Here is a 17,506-nt window from a genome sequence, read left to right as displayed (position 1 = left end):
GTTTTTGCCATAATTATAGTTCATCTTAGAGATGCCCAAGGTTTTCAGTTCCGGCGGTTAACCGCTGGTTCCGGTTCCGAACCGGAACCGTGACTTTTTACTTGAACCGGAACCGCCATATTTTGAACCGCGGGCCGGTTCCGGTTCCAAAATTTATGAACCGAAACCGTGCCGGAACCGCCGGTTCTGGACGGTTCCAAACTGGAACCGTGAAAAACCGTCGAAAAACAGTGAAATCTAGCCGGAACCGCGAAAAACCGCTGGAAACCGGCAGTTCAGAACCGTTAAAAACCGTAAAAAACTGTCGGAAAACAGGAACTGCCGGTTTTTGAACCGAAACTGGAACCGTGAAATAGCCTCACGGTTTGGTTCCGGTTCCACATTTCTCGAAACCGGAACCGGCGGTTTACGAACCGTGGGCATGTCTAGCGCATCTTGTACACATAAATTCAAAATATGACATATGCATCTTTGGTGAAAATACTTACCACCAATAACCGGAGCACAAACCGCAATCAAGTCATTAATACTTGCAGCGTTAGCAGTTGTATTATCAAAACCAACAGAAAATATCTTATTGCATAATTGAAATTCATTCAAAACTTGAATAAATAAAGAAGCAATTTCGGGTGCAATGTGTGGTGTCTCAAATTCTCTAAAATCAATCAAACGCGTGTTCAAAGGCCAACTATTGTCCACAAAGTGAACCGTAATGCCCATGTATGAATGTCTATTAAAACAATCAGTCCATACATCTGAGCAAATGTACAATTTGTGTCCCAAGTTGAGTAAATAACGTGATAATTCAACTTTTTTCTCCAAACATTGTCGAATGGTAGATCATTGAACAATCATTCGACCTACTCTTTTGACAGCTACGTTCAAACCACTTTGCATAGTAACCTCAAATTTTTTGTCATCATAAACATTAAAAGGAAAATGCTTCATTGCAGCCCATCTAGTCATAACCGCAACAAAATTTTTAGGATCATATTTAAAAAGAGGCGTATCTGACGAACCTGAGCCACCGGGTTGGAAGTTTAGTTGGATTTGGGTAGAGGCAGTGCCACATTCTACCGGATGCTTTGTCACCAAATGACGACGGAGGGTGCCATATCCCCACCACTCGCAAATTTGTAGACTTTATCACAATATTTACAATATGCATGAAACGCCGATGTCTCTTCTTGAGAGAGCGGATCATTAGGACTTGTAATTACCACCAGGACCTTCTTGTAGTGTTTAACAAAAATATCATATTTCAACGCCGATGTCCTCATTTCCGCCGGTGCTAGACGGAATATGAGAATGAGATATATCATCATTGTTGTCCGAGTCCGACAATATAGACACGTCGTACTCGTCATCTTGTTGTTGGGAACTACCACCGCCCCTCCCCCCACCTTGATGCATTTCAGCGAGTAGCATGGTCATCCTATGATCTTCTTCTATCTATAAATATTATATAAGTTAAAGTTTTAATTAGGAACAAAAAAAAAAACTCAATCTTATGAAATTATGAATTGTAAAAATAATTTTATTTTTTAAAACTTACTTGCATGCGTTCAGCCGCCACTCGGGAAACCTCTTCCATAACTTCTCGACGACTAGGTTGCTTTGATATTTGGGGACGTCTACTTTGATCTTGGGCAATTCCTTTGGCCCGATCACCACGTCCCGGTCCACCACGAGAAGAAGACATAATGCAAAATGAAAGTAGTATGGAATATGGAGTATTGAATAAATGGTAAATTACGAACACAACAACAAATATAGTAGTAAACAACTTGAGCAATTAGAGAAAATGAGGAAAGAGAATATAGAAATTGAGATTGAGAAGTGCAGTAACAAACCAATTTTCACAGTCCCGATTTCTACATTGAGATCATGTATGCACATAGGTCCATTCAAGTGTGTCTCCTAGACCAACCAACGACGTGAACACTTTTCAAATACGTCTCTCAGAACGACTTGCGACGTGAACATCTGTCCAGGTGCGTCTCCAAGTCAACACACATACGTAGCTCCCATCTATCACAATCTTTACAATTTCATTTTCGTATAATTTCTTATGTATGTACTTTTCCTTTAGAAATTGTATCACACCTGACAAATAATATTCTATTTGTGGAGCCAGTTAATAAGAGAAACAACAAAGAATAATACTCCCTCCGTCCCATGCTACTCGCACTTTTCATTTTAGACCGTAAATTTGGGATTGATTTTTTTGTGTAATTAAAAAAGAATTTTAGGTGTAATGAGACATCACTTAATAAAAGAGCTCTTAACTTAAACTAACATATTAATTAAATGCATTAATTCTAACTTAAATTATAAATAGTGTAAGGACTTTGTGACGAGCCGAAAAGCAAACGTGCGAGTAGCACGGGACGGAGGGAGTATAAGATTTATGTTTATAAATAAACTACTTATGTAAGATATTAGATATAAAAATGTCATATATAGCATTCAAATAACAATAACATTATTAATTTTGACCTATCTTGGACAGCTTTTTGTCATAATATATGTATGTATTAAATTGAAATGGCATCAAGAATGGAATGCCCATCATCAGTTTTGGGCTTTAGGACTTTAGGTAGAGTATGAATTTCACAAAAATGATAAAAGTTGGTCATACAATACATGATCCTAAAATTAAGATTTAGGAGTGGTCTCACTCACTGTAACTATAATTCATCGCCTAAAGACCAGCATTTCCTAAACATCCATTTCCACATAAGTTTAATTAATATATATGTCCACTAATTCATATTTCCAATTAGTCCCAAAATGGCATCAAGATGTGCACTCTTTGTGGAAATAATTCTTGCAATACTTCTCCCACCATTGGGAGTCTTCTTCAGAAACGGTTGCTGCAGTGTATGTTTACATATATATATTTCTGCAACCTTTGACTATTTTTTTATAGGAGTGTTTGAATTTGATATTGTGATTGCAGTGTGAGTTCTTGATATGTGTGGTGCTCACACTATTAGGCTATATTCCTGGGATTATCTATGCTGTTTATGCCATCGTGGTACGAGGTAGCCCTTGGGATGATGAAGATTATTTGCAGCCCATTAATCCTTAATTCTTCTCTTACTTCTATGTCTTACTAGGAGTATGCTTTATGTAACTCACAAATTCATTGTCTTCTTTATCTCTTACACCACTAAAATCAACTTTTTTTCTCCAAAATGTTCCAAATTTACACACAACATATCTAGAAATTGTTAAATCATTTCTTTAAAATATAAAATAAATGTTAAATACTTTAATTTTATCTCCCATTATCTTTATGGGGATTGAAGTAACCGAAATCAATTAATCTCTCCGTCCCACTCAAGATGTCCATATTCTTAAGTGGCACGGGATTTATAAAAAAAGTTGTTAGATGAAGTTAGTAAAGAGAAAAAAATACTAGTGGATATTTTAATGAGGAGAAAGGACAGAAGAAAATTGAATTTATTTCCAAATATAAAAAGTTGATATCTTAAGTGGAACAAATTAAAAAGGAAAGATGAACATCTTGAATAAAACCAATAATACTAAATTATTTAATAATATCCCTATGGCCTTTGAGCATATGCTACAACTTAACGTGATTAATAGTTGTGAGATTAGATTGAAAATAGTGGTAGACTGCTTTGTCACATAATTATGCTTAATTGCGTTTGGCTAGAGTATTATACTTCTCACTTCAAGAAAATTAATAAAGACTATTATATGCATGTGGCTCTATTTTATAAATATCATTAATACAATTTACCTACTCAACTATCATTGAGAAATAAATAATGCAGCGGAAATTAGTGAATTTAGTGTAAATAAATATGAATTTCTTTTGTTCTTATTTCATTGAGACACAGAAATTTTGGTGACGTAGCATATTTTACAAACAAACATCATCTCTCAGTTGACCTTTTATGTGTTGAAATCTATTTCCCCAAATTTGAAACAAATCAAACCCTATCGTCTCCGACATTATATTAGCCCACTATCAGCCAATCGATTGTAGCTTGATAGACAAACAGAGACGAAAATGTCTTGTTGTATAATATTCTGCGAGATCCTACTCGCAATCTTGCTCCCGCCTCTCGGCGTTTGCCTCCGCCATGGCTGCTGCACGGTAACATGATTTCACTTCTCACGGTTCCTTATTTATGATGATTGATTGGATTTTGGACAATCGCTCATTCAATTTGACCGCAGGTGGAGTTCTTCATTTGCTTGGTGTTGACTATCTTGGGGTATGTACCTGGCATCATCTACGCTCTCTACGCAATCGCTTGCCTTGATCCTGATCGGTTTCGTGGAGAGTACTATGTGCTAGCGTGATTCACCCTTCGTTTCCTGTTCTTCGATTGTGCTCTCTGTGTTAGGTGATGAATTGTATTACTTGTATGTTAATGTTATTTATTTATTGTGTAATTTTTATGTCAGAATTGATTGATTAATGGAGATCGCCTTGTCAGTTGTGCTGCCTTTTGAATTCGTAGCCATGATTTTGTTGCGCTGCTGATCTAGGTATATGATGCTTTTCCGGATTGGTAGCTGCTGTTTGTATTTGGGATTAGGGTTTTAGTCAATGATTAGTTGATCTAGAATCAGCATAGATAGCCTTTACCCCCTTTTAATCATGGAACAGAATCAGGCTATCCAACTTCCCCTGAATAGAGGTAACCTGACCACATTGAAGATGCAGTAATATTCATTCAGCTGGTTATGCTGACAATCTAGGGAATTTCGGTGTTGTGATCTAGTGAGCATGAGGTGTAGGTCCAATGTATAGTGGTATTGGTCATGGCTGATTCTTGCTCCTCGTTTCTCATAGACTCCGTTGTTGTGAGGTTGTAACTAAGACAATAGCTGCTGCTGATTGAGGTGATTTGATCAGCTGCTCTTGCAGCACTTCTTTTATAACGTAGCCCTGTTGTCTTCAACTTGAAACTTTTTCTATCAACCTGATCTCTACACGTCTTGTTTTTCACTATGCGCTGCATTTTTAATATCTTGAAGACTAAGGAGACGTTTACTTGAGTGATACGATAGATTGATAAAACATTGGATTGAGTAGTTGAAGGATACGATGGTCAAACAAACTCAAAATTAATAAATCCATCAATGTAAACAATGGATTAGCTGAGAACCTGGTATTATTTATATCAATATATCTCATTACTCAATGTAAACAGCCCTTAATTGGCATGTTATGATCTTGCATATTAAGTTAGAGACTTGTTTCTTTCTGATCTGATTGGTTTTAGCTATGAAATTTATGCTGGTTAAGTTTGCAGTAGAACATATTGATACTGGTTTTAGGTCTCTCTGTTGAATTGTGCCTCTGGATTCTGTGTTTATTTGAAACTTGCACTTAGAAAATGCTTGCATCCTTCCATAATTTCTTTTTTAGAGTAGTTGCTGGTATATTCATCTGTTTGAGGAGTAATCATTGGGATGGTCTGATGTTTAAATTTGTAATATGGAGCTCTTTTGTGAGTTGGAGCAGGATCCAACGTCTGATGGTGCAATAATTATTACATTTTGTCGGATTTACTAACATTTGTTATTTATATGTTGACATTGATGAGCGTTGTGACAAGGTTTTGTTGATATGAGAGCATGAGACGAGTTTTTGTTGTAGTCTTTGTAATAAAAATTGCACAACACTGAATCGGTTGTGGTTCAAGTGTTGCACGTGCACTGAAAGCATCAATTGATGCCGTACTACTCATGGCTGTCGTCGCTAGCAACAGTAGGAGTTGAGCCACTGCTTGTGGAGCATTGGCAACCAACGATGCTTTGTGCGCTTCGGTTGGCCATTTTTTGATGCCTGCTACCCCGCCCACTTTTACGCAGTAGCAAACCTTCTCCGAAATAATAGTGTACTTGATAGACTTGTTGTTCTCGGTTTGGTAGGACGCAATTGTCTCGCGGAGAATATCTTCCCTGTTTGCGCTGCTCCTCCATTTTCACTTCAAGTTGTTAATGTAACATCATGTTTGGATTCTTGGGGAAGTAATAAATTACTCCCTCTGTTCCATAGTAATAGAGTCATTTTGTCGTTTTAGTACGTTTCATAGAAGTGGAGTCATTTCCCCTTTTAATAAATGTCAATACATTTATTCTCACTTACTTTTCCCTCTTTCTTACTTTATTCTCTCTACATTATCTTCTCTCATGCTTTATTATCTTTATATTTAATACTTCCTCCGTTCCACTAAAGATGACCCACTTTCCTTTTTTGTTTGTTCTATCCAAGATGACTCATTACTATAAATGGAAACACCCTTATCTCTACTTTATTCATTTCTCTTACTTTACCCTCCCCACTTAAAACACAAAATAAAACTCTATGCCGCCCAATGAAGGGGTCATATTCCTTGGGACGTAAGGAGTACATTACACTCATTTTTCTTAATCTTTGTGCCGAAAAGAAATAACTTCACTACTATGAAACGAAGGAAGTAGATAAAGTCATTGGTACTTTTAAATTTAAATTTCATTTTTGTAAAATGTAAAAATTTTATTTTCATAAAAAAACATTATCACCAAAATTATGTTCATCCGAAAATTTATCACCAAAAGTCTGTTTACATAAAAAAATTATCAACAAAAAATTGGCCACAATATAGTGAAAAAAATTATCACCATCAGATATCTGAAGCATCTATTTCCATCTATTTCACATATTCTCACCATGAAGAGAGTGTTAATCTCCAAAATCCTAATCCTAATTTTTTAACAAAAAGTTAATAGGAGAAACCAAAGGCCCTATATTTATTTCTTAAGAACTACAAAAAGGTGTGGAGAAGGCGGCCACTGCCCTGCCTTAAATGCGGCCACGAGCCCCCCCGGCCATGTCTTTACCGTGGCCACAATTAAATGGGTCCAGAGAAGGCGACGATGAAACGAGTTGGGTTTGGAGGAGACGAAGGGCAAAGAGAGGGGGTAATGGATCTAAGATTTTTACGTTGAGAGATCCTAATCTACGATTTGTTGATAGTTGTGGGGTATTTTTCTTTGTTAGCATCCATGGAAAAAACTGCTATGTCGACGTTAGAGACTACGAGTTAGATGGATGATGAGAATTAGTGACAGTGACAGATCCATGATTTTTGATTTGAGGTACGATAAATAATAATAGAGACTTAAAGTTTTGAAATTCAACCAATCTTTTAATATCTTTTTTTTAATACGCTTTTTCAGTCATAATCTATATTATTTTTTATTAAAATATTTATTGTGTATAAAAGTGAGTTACTTCTTGGTATTACTACCTTCCACTATTTAAAATAGATTTTCTTAGATAAACTTAAATGTAATAACTGAAAGTAAGTTTCTATTGTTCCAAAAATTAAAAATTAAGAGATATAGAGTACAAATTTTAAAATCATTAGTAACTGAAAAGATAAAAATTAAATGCACGATAATTAAAATTCTTCACAAAAGAAATTGAGGAGTGGGATAAGAAGGAATTAATTAAAAGAAAATTAATAAATGGGGAGTACTAGAAAAGGCTAAAAATAGATGTACAACGGAAATGAAAAAAAAAAGGATTTAGAATACTGATTAGAGGGACGAGAGGGATACACACAAATTTAGAAATTAAAAAAGGAGTTGTTAGAATCCATAAATGTAACAAAAACACGCCTTGAAGAGAATCAAACCCAAGCACATCTCCATTGAACAATAAAGAAACCTCCACCACTGCGCCACTTAACTGGGATTGTCTTGGGGTACACTCGTGCCCCTTTATCCTCACGTGGATTCGCCACTGATTAGTGAATGCTTGATAAAAACTAGAGATAAATACGTTGACTCCTCACGTGGATCCGCCACTGATTAGTGAATGCTTGATAAAAACTAGAGATAAATACGTTAAGTGTTAAAAAACAACATCGACGTAGAAAGAACTGACAAAGTCCACTAGTGCAATGACGCCGTCATAACTTTTATTGATAGAACTCTTCCTTGTCGAATACGTTTGACAATAACAAAGAAACTAAGTACTCACACATAAGTAACCAAAACGAACAATTCATATACACTTTTCAAACATTGATACATGAATTGTTGAAATATTAAATATATCAATTTTGAAATTAGGAAGTACTGTTCTCTCCGTCCACGAAAAATAATCTTTTTTTTTGGATATTCACAAAAAATAGTCTCATTTCTAAAAATGAAAATTTTGTCAATACCCATTTTTTCTCTCTCTTCTCTCATACTTTACCAATTTTTTCTACTCTCTCTTATAATATCTATTTTTCCAATTTCTCATTAAAACTCATGTCGTTCACAAATGAGACTATTTTTTGTGGACGAATGGAGTATAAGTTAAAAAAATGTTATGTTCATCTATAGAGATATAGTCTATATTTCTATTTTGGCATGTCCACAAAAATTAGTCCAATACAAATTTTTCCAATTTATTAATCACTAATTTTTTTTCTCTAAGGGCATCAGCAGTGGGGCGCCCTAAAGCCCGCCCTATGCACCGCCACGTCAGCATTTTATTCTCCTACCTTTCCACCTGCAGTGGGGCGCCCAATATGTTTTATTATTGTTTTGTTAATTAGTTTAAATGTTTTCAAATATTATAAATGCAAACTAATTAAAAAACACAACGATTAACTAAAAAACGACAAATACTGCATTGATTAAAAAAAGTTACACGAGTTAGAAATAAAAAAAAGTTGACTACTCTACAAAAGTCAGACAGACAGTTTGAATTCGTACTGAATTCGGGATCGTACTGGGTGTCGGGGTCGAACGACCAATATTTGTCAGGTTGTGTACCCGGCCAACGTGCACCACCTCCAAACATCGGACTATTGGGACTTGAGTAATCACCGGAATCCATTTTCTAGTATAAATTAAGAGTGAAAATGCGAATGAAAATGTTACAAATGAAGGTGGGGTAGGGGGTATTAATATAAATGAAGTTTTCGAATTTAAAAAAAAAAACAAAAAACAAAAACACGTTGCATCATTCGCGCCATCGTCCGCGTCGCCCACGGTGGGCGGACGATGGCGTGGACGATGCGCTATCGTCCGAGCTTCCTCCGCGAACTATATGTCAGGCGAGGAGGACGCATCGTCCATCGTCCGTGCACCCACAGTGGCGGACGATGGCGCGCCCGAGGCATCGGACGGCCTATCGTCCGCCCCACTGTGGATGCCCTAATGATGTGAGTCTCATTCTCTTCTGACAATACTACAATCATTTTTTATTTTTATCTTTTCTTACTTTACTAATTGTGCATTAAGAGTATCCACAATAGTAATAGGCCAGCCATAGGCTAGCCACAAACTCCTCCTGCTACATCATCAGGACTAAAACTCCTCCTGCCACATCATCAGGACAAGCAACTGGACAAGCAATAGGCTAGCCACAATAAATAAAATTATAAAAAATAAATAATTAACAATCACACAAAATACGGAATTAAATTTACGACACAGATACAGGAAAATTCAATAATAATATTTAAATTTAAAAAAAAGTACATTAATTAAAAAAAATCGAACGACGTGCAGTCCTCCGCGCCCACAACTCTTCAATTAAATCCTTTTGGAGTCGAATATGAGCATCCACTTGGCGCATGTCGGCATGTTCCTTGAGGCGACCGACCTCATCGTGAGGTACCCCCCTTCGTACATTGGGGGCGGCCACGCCGTGGCTTGGGCCGGCTTCATTAGCATCGTCATTGGCCCAACTAGTCAGTTGTACACCTTCATCTTCACAATCATGTTGTGCAGGATAATACATGCGTACATTATATCAGCAATGCATTCGACATGCCACAAACGCGTTGGACCCTTAATTGCCGCCCATCGAGACTGGAGCACACCAAATACGCGTTCCACGTCCTTGCGCTCCGACTCCTGCCGTTTCGCAAAGTAGGTCTTCCTCTCATCTGATGCGCATCTGATCGTCTTCACAAAGACGGGCCACCTAGGGTATATTCCATCCGCCAATTAGTAGCCCATATCACGCTGGTTCCCGTTGGCGATAAAACTGATGGCCGGACCGACGCCCTGACACTGCTCGTTGAAAAGGGGCGACGAGTTAAGGACGTTGAGGTCGTTGTTAGACCCGGCTACCCCAAAATATGCATGCCAAATCCACAGCCGGTAATCAACTACGGCCTCGAGGATCATCGTGAGATTCTTTCCCTTGTAGCCGGTCGTGTAGAACCCTTTTTGTTCATTTGCCGTTCGTACTCCTCAGCATCCCCACCACTACTACCATCCGCGTTACTCATTTCACGTTGTTGCTTTTGTACAGAAATTAAGATGGAGAAAAAACTCGTTAAAACAAGTTGTGCGAATGAAAATGACGTGCAAATCGCGTATATATAGTGTTTTGAAAAAATTTTAAAAAACATTGAGCTGGCCGATCGGGAGCCTGCAATGGAGGCCAGCCGACCGACGAGCGGATCGGCCAGCGCCCGAAAATCGGCTAGCCTGTACGCTCGCCGCCATTGGAGATGCTCTAAAACCTATTCTTTTCGAGTATTGTCGATTTTTTATGGACATAGGGAGGGTTAAATTCTCTATGCATTGCATTTAGTAGCTTCGTTGTACTATAGTATAACGCTAATTGGTGATAGCAAACATTCTTTAACTTTTATTTTAACTAGTTTTAACCCACGTGCGATGCACGACTAAATATTTTTTTAGCATATGATTTTAAATTGTTAATTGATTAACACAAGATTAAGTTTTGATTCCGAAAACAAATTGGTAGTATTGCAAGTTTTAAAATTGGACGATAGCTTTTCAAACCTCAAAACGGTTTTAAAATTGTATTTTGAAGTATAAAAGCGCCGACGCAGAATAATATTGTCACAAAATTGTGTGTAATTTTTTTTGTATTCTGTATCCATTTAAATTAGTACTATACTTTATCATAGTCGAGCTTTATTACATTGCAATATAGTGCCCCTAATACGCTAAAAACCCATATCTTAAAACCTAAATCCTAAACCCTTAACGTTAAAATATAATCATCATGAACAACAAATGAGCCAAACTTTAAATAATAGAAAAAAAATAAAAAGAATATCATAACTTCATGTTAAACAATATGAAGAGTATTGGAAAATATGGATGGAGTGAAAAACGTGATGAAAAAAATATGTGAGTGGATAAATCACCAAATGCCATATATTTATAGTCGAAAAAATAGAAGATAACTCCTCAAAACTTTTTCACTTTCGTCACCTATTTTTAAATTTTTAAAACCTTTTAATTTCTCAAAAATTAAAAACTAAGCGTTACATAAATGTTATCAAATTTTAAAATGTAATAAGTATTAACTTTATAAAATATTTAAATTTTCTAACTATAGATTTAATAATATCCAAAAAAAACATATAAGTAAAGCATTACCAATATTCTAAAATTCTGCAAAATAATATACATAAACTATTTTAATACAACAGGAATTTGTCCTACGATATTTTCCATTTTCTCAAGATATGAATCTATAACACTTTCTCATAGTGGACAACTAAAACTATATTATGCCTGCAACCAAAGTAACTTAAAAAATATATTAAACAAAAATATAAACAAAATGATGATTCAATACTCATTGTGAATCAACAATTTTAATATCGATGAACCGAGAATTAGATTGTGAGATAACCTTGTCGAGGTCGACGACAATGCCAATTATATCTACAAAAATAGACACCGAGACAATGTTAATAAGCAAATAATATTAATAACAATAGTAATAATAGAAATAATAATAATTATAATAGTAGTAATAATAATAATATTAAAAATTTACCATAAAGTGCCTATTCAACAACATTTTCAATCTACATTTGATAACATATAATGGTTTTAGACAAATCAACTAAAAAGCGTAATAAGATAAGAAACAGCATCATACATACGTTCATGAAAAATACATTCCAAGTTAATGGCATTTGATTTGTCACCATATTTAGTCATTTAAAAAATACGCACACACCGGACTCGGATAACTGATTTTGTATTGCTAGGCGTTAGATCACGAAGGAATGTGAATTCCATGGTTTAGAAAACTATTCTTTCTCCAGAGGATTTGTGATAAAATGAGAGAAGATAAAGAGGAAGTGAACCTTAAGCTAGAAAATGATGGATATTTATAGGGAAAAAATCATAAAAAGCTATTCTAAACCGTAAACCCACCGTACATCACAAAATAAAAATGTCTAATTTATCTAGCTAATAATGAAAATTAAAATAAATAATTGTTTAATTATAACCTAAAACTTTCATTTCAATTGAATAATCATTAATGATTATTTAGTGAAATTAGTGCTTATGGTTTAAAAAAAACGCCTAAAGAAGTTTATTACTCTTTCAAAATAATAAATGGCATAATTAAATTGCTTTCATTGCTTTTAATTTGTTAGCCATTTCAATTGAATAGCGATTATTTTATTGCTCATTATTTAGTAAATTTAGGCGATGGTTAAAAAACCCGGATAGAGAAGTTTTCTGATGTTTTTCATATAATCAATGGAAATATAACGTTTAGTATAACACCAAATATAATGTTCTTGAGAATTTGTTAAATGCTCATTATTTCATTAAAAGAATTGTAACAGCACGGCTACTCATTATAATGCTCTTAAAAATTAGTCAAAGTCTTTATTAATATATCTAGATAAATATTATATAATAGTTTTTATTCTTAAATGTCTAGATTATAGTATTTAAATTATATATTTAAGCTTAAATGATAATTCCATAAATACCCCTAAAACTCGGTTTTAGACAAATTAACTAAAAAGCGTAATAAGATAAGAAACAGCATCATACGTACGTTCATGAAAAATACATTCCAAGTTAATGGCATTTGATTTGTCACCATATTTAGTCATTTAAAAAATACGCACACACCGGACTCGGATAACTGATTTTGTATTGCTAGATCACGAAGGAATGTGAATTCCATGGTTTAGAAAACTATTCTTTCTCCAGAGGATTTGTGATAAAATGAGAGAAGATAAAGAGGAAGTGAACCTTAAGCTAGAAAATGATGGATATTTATAGGGAAAAAATCATAAAAAGCTATTCTAAACCGTAAACCCACCGTACATCACAAAATAAAAAGGTCTAATTTATCTAGCTAATAATGAAAATTAAAATAAATAATTGTTTAATTATAACCTAAAACTTTCATTTCAATTGAATAATCAATAATGATTATTTAGTGAAATTAGTGCTTATGGTTTAAAAAAACGCCTAAAGAAGTTTATTACTCTTTCAAAATAATAAATGGCATAATTAAATTGCTTTCATTGCTTTTAATTTGTTAGCCATTTCAATTGAATAGCGATTATTTTATTGCTCATTATTTAGTAAATTTAGGCGATGGTTAAAAAAACGGATAGAGAAGTTTTCTGATGTTTTTCATATAATCAATGGAAATATAACGTTTAGTATAACACCAAATATGATGTTCTTGAGAATTTGTTAAATGCTCATTATTTCATTAAAAGAATTGTAACAGCACGGCTACTCATTATAATGCTCTTAAAAATTAGTCAAAGTCTTTATTAATATATCTAGATAAATATTATATAATAGTTTTTATTCTTAAATGTCTAGATTATAGTATTTAAATTATATATTTAAGCTTAAATGATAATTCCATAAATACCCCTAAAACTCCCCCTTTATATATGTATAGATTGATTAAGCTACTATTGTGTAATAGATGACGCTATTATTATTTTATTTAAATAAAATATGAATTGAAGAACTTTGATTATATTTAAATATAAACTAATAATGAAATATATAATTATTAACCGTGAAGAGTATATGAATATTAAAATATTACGATTTTACAGTTTTGTGATTAGAAAAAAAATGGTTCCTACACGGTTTTGGTTCCATTTTTTCCCAAACCGTAACTTGCCCCGTGTCCTTAAAACTCAAGATTTCGGTTCCACTTTTTTCTCACTGTTCCGGTTCAAAACTGTAACCGACAATTCCGATTTCAAGGTTAATTGTCAATTAGGGGTGAGCAAAAAAACTGAAAACCAAATATCCGAACCGAACCAAATCGAAATTTTGAAATTCAGTTCGTTTTTTTCGGTTTTTCGATTTGATTCGTTTTTGAAAATACAAAAATTTCGATTTTTCGGTTCGGTTCGGTTCGGGCGAAGAAAAAACCCGAAAAAACCGAATTATATATATATTCTATTAATTTAATATATTATATTATATATAATATATATATTCTTTTAATATATTCTACAATATAATACATATTATATGCATTATTAATTTTATATTATATATAAACATTCTATTAGTATATATAAAATAAAATAAATTACACACATATATATATTATTATATTTATTTTTTCGGGTTTTTTGATTTTTTTCGGTTTTTCAAGTTCGATTTTCAGTTTTTTAGTTTTTCGGGTTCGGTTCGGTTTGGATTTTGAACTAAATTGGATTTTTCGGTTTTGGTAAAAAACCGAACCGAAACCCGAATGCACACCCCTAGTGTCAATTTAAGGAACCTTGAGAATCTCTATTTTTAACACATCAATTTTTTTAAAACCTCATATAATTTTAATTTTTAATATATTAATTTCTTAAATTTTAAACCCCAAATAAATGCTTAATTATTTTTAAATGGAAGGAGTTCTCAATTAAAATTTGTAACATCTACCAAAATCATTATTTGAAGTACAGAGAAATTGATTATCCAATAAGTATAAGTTAGTGGTCGCAATTTCCATTCGCTTTGTAAGAAACGGATGAGAGAAAGGAATCGGAGAGGGAGAGTCGAACCACCGAGTCGGAGTGGGCCGAGTTGACTCACGAGTGCCTCATCAACATCCTCTTCCGCCTCTCCTTGGAGGACCGATGGCGGGCAGCTATGCGCGTGTGCAAGGCGTGGCATCAAGCCTGCAAGGATCCCTACCTCAATTCGGTTCTCGACCTCGAATCTCATTTCGTCCCTGCCAATGAATTACCCCGCTTCTGGACTCCCGAATTCGAGCGCAGGGTTGATAATATGCTCCGATCCGTCGTCGTTTGGAGCTCAGGTTCCCTCACTCAGATCCGCGTCAGGCATTGCTCCGATCGATCTCTCGCCCTTGTTGCCCAAAGGTATCCTCCTTTTATTTGATTGATTTGATTTGATTTGATTTGATTTAATATACATTTTCTTGTTTTCATCTGGATATTGATTGACTGAATTTAACCTTTTTGATCATTTCCTTTCCTACTTTGTTGATCGGAACTCGACTTGCAGATAATTATATTTATCCAACTGCTTAATTCGGCAATTTTATTTTTTTAAGAGCCGATCAGTCGCTTTTAGTGTAGTTATGAAATTGCTTGATTGGAAGCTCGTTTAGATTGATAGTTGAGTGTGTTATCATAGTTCTAAGCTTTGTTTGGCAAGTCAAAAATCAAAGCCCGACTGAACAATGGATCGCCCGTTCGAATTCACCAAATCCTTCTTCTCCGTAAGCACGATGAAATACATGGTATCATTCCTCTAAGCAAATGGGGGTGTGGATGAAGCAAATGGGATAAAACGTGGAGAGTGGAGAGCTATCAGAGATTCTGCAGATACGGAAGTATGGGGGTGTGGATGAAGCAAATGGGATAAAACGTGGAGAGATATCAGAGATTCAGAGCACAAGCTGATGCCCTTCTTATTTGGGTTTCATAAAGAAAACCCTATTTATAGCTATTTGGATTTCTAAATGTTTGCCTCAGGTATAAAATTCAAAGGTCTGGAATTGGAATTGAGTTCCATTTCCAAATCTAAATTTTTTTTGTTACAAACAGTTGATTTGGAATTGAAGTTCCATTTCCAAATCCAAGCCCCTGATTCCATGGTATAAGTAAATTATTCTCAATATATATGATATGAGGTTGCGGTATGGATTATATCATGAGCGATATCCGATATATATTATGTATGTATGTATCACGGTAATGTAGCCACTTTATTTTTCTACAATGCAGGCTAATATAAGTCTTGTATGTTTGCATAAAGTATGCTCTTGTTTTTATATTATTTGTTTGTTGGTAAAAAATTTGACATCTTTCACTTTGTTTGGTCGGTAAGGTCCATAAGCATAAGAGAGAGAGTGTTGTTTTGTGGTTTTTCAGGTGCCCGAATCTTCAAATTCTTTCTATCAGGAGCTCTCCTCATGTTACCGCTATGAAATATCTGACAAATCTCTGGCAACCATAGGCTCTCGTTGTCCAAATATGCATGTGCTCAAGAGAAACCTAATGAACTGGCTGGATCCTTCCCAGCATGTAGGAATTGTCCCCTACGAATATCTAAATGCATGTCCTCAGGATGGGGATTCAGAAGTTGCTGCCATCGCAAATTGTATGCCTCATCTTCTCCGTTTTGAACTCAGATTCTTAAAGTTGACAGCAAAAGGGGTCACTCTAATCTCTGAAGGGTGCAAGGAGCTGGACTACATCGACGTGCAAACAGATGTATTCAGAATTTGATGGAGCTGAAGGTACAGTGACAAGTTGTGTTTCTCTATATCGTTGGACCCTAGCTTTGTGAAGCGTTTGTATCTGAAAATTCACAATTGCAACTTCGTTGTTCTATATTTGTTACTTATTGTAAATTTGGCTTTGATTTTATAACCTTCTTGTCACTGAAATCCCACAATATGCCTTAAAATCGTAACGAATGCTTTTATCGTGGCATTTTCACACAAATTTTTGCTTTGACTATATTCAACTCAATGAACCATTTGTAAGGACTCATTCCCCCTTTCCAAGTAGAGACGACTTGCCTGGCTCCGTAAATATGATCACCTGGCTCCATCCCTGGTATAGACGACGCGTCTCAAGCTGTTGGACACCTATCTTCTTAGTGCTCGCTTTGTTGCCTCTCGTCTAAGTCATCTCGACTCGGGGCATTTGCCCGTGTCTTGCCATGTGGAGCTGCTGCTAGATAGAGCATATTCCTTTTTGTTATATGCTAGGAGTAGTTTCATCCTTCGTCTAAGCGAGCATCTCAAAATGAATGATATCATGTAATTGACATCATAGATTTAGATTTTGAGTTTTTAAGAGGATCTATTGTTCGGTACAACAAAAATATTTTGAACTAAATTACAGTTGCATACTCTCTCAATTGTACAATTCGAATTTCATAGCCAAATTAAATATTTGAAATTTCAGAAAATTGTAAAATTAGACATGCAACATAATATATACTATTACACATGCAACATACTATAAATTTGCAGATATATAAATAAAAAATTATTTATATAATTTAGATTTTATTAAAATCTAGGAGAACTTAAAAACTGTTAAATCTAATTAGCTTCATAAATTAAGCTAGATAAGCAATAATCTTTATAATATTTTAAGTATATTTTGAGCAGGAAATCAGTCAATTAGTTCCATAATTTAAGCAACATTATGGCCACAACTTTAGAGTTTAATAAAATCTAGGAGAGCTTAAAACTGTTAAT

At 34.7% G+C, this 17,506-nt stretch overlaps 1 pseudogene; it reads left to right on the top strand.

The window, feature by feature from the left end:
• The first annotated feature begins 4,642 nt into the window (after positions 1-4,642).
• Positions 4,643-16,664, top strand: LOC121752773 (annotated as a pseudogene).
• Positions 16,665-17,506: the final 842 nt, after the last annotated feature.

Source organism: Salvia splendens, chromosome 10 (genome assembly GCF_004379255.2).
Source record: "Salvia splendens isolate huo1 chromosome 10, SspV2, whole genome shotgun sequence".
Taxonomy (NCBI): Eukaryota; Viridiplantae; Streptophyta; class Magnoliopsida; order Lamiales; family Lamiaceae; genus Salvia; species Salvia splendens.
Note: the sequence above shows the minus strand (reverse complement) of the source record. Positions and strands in the feature narration are given on the sequence as shown.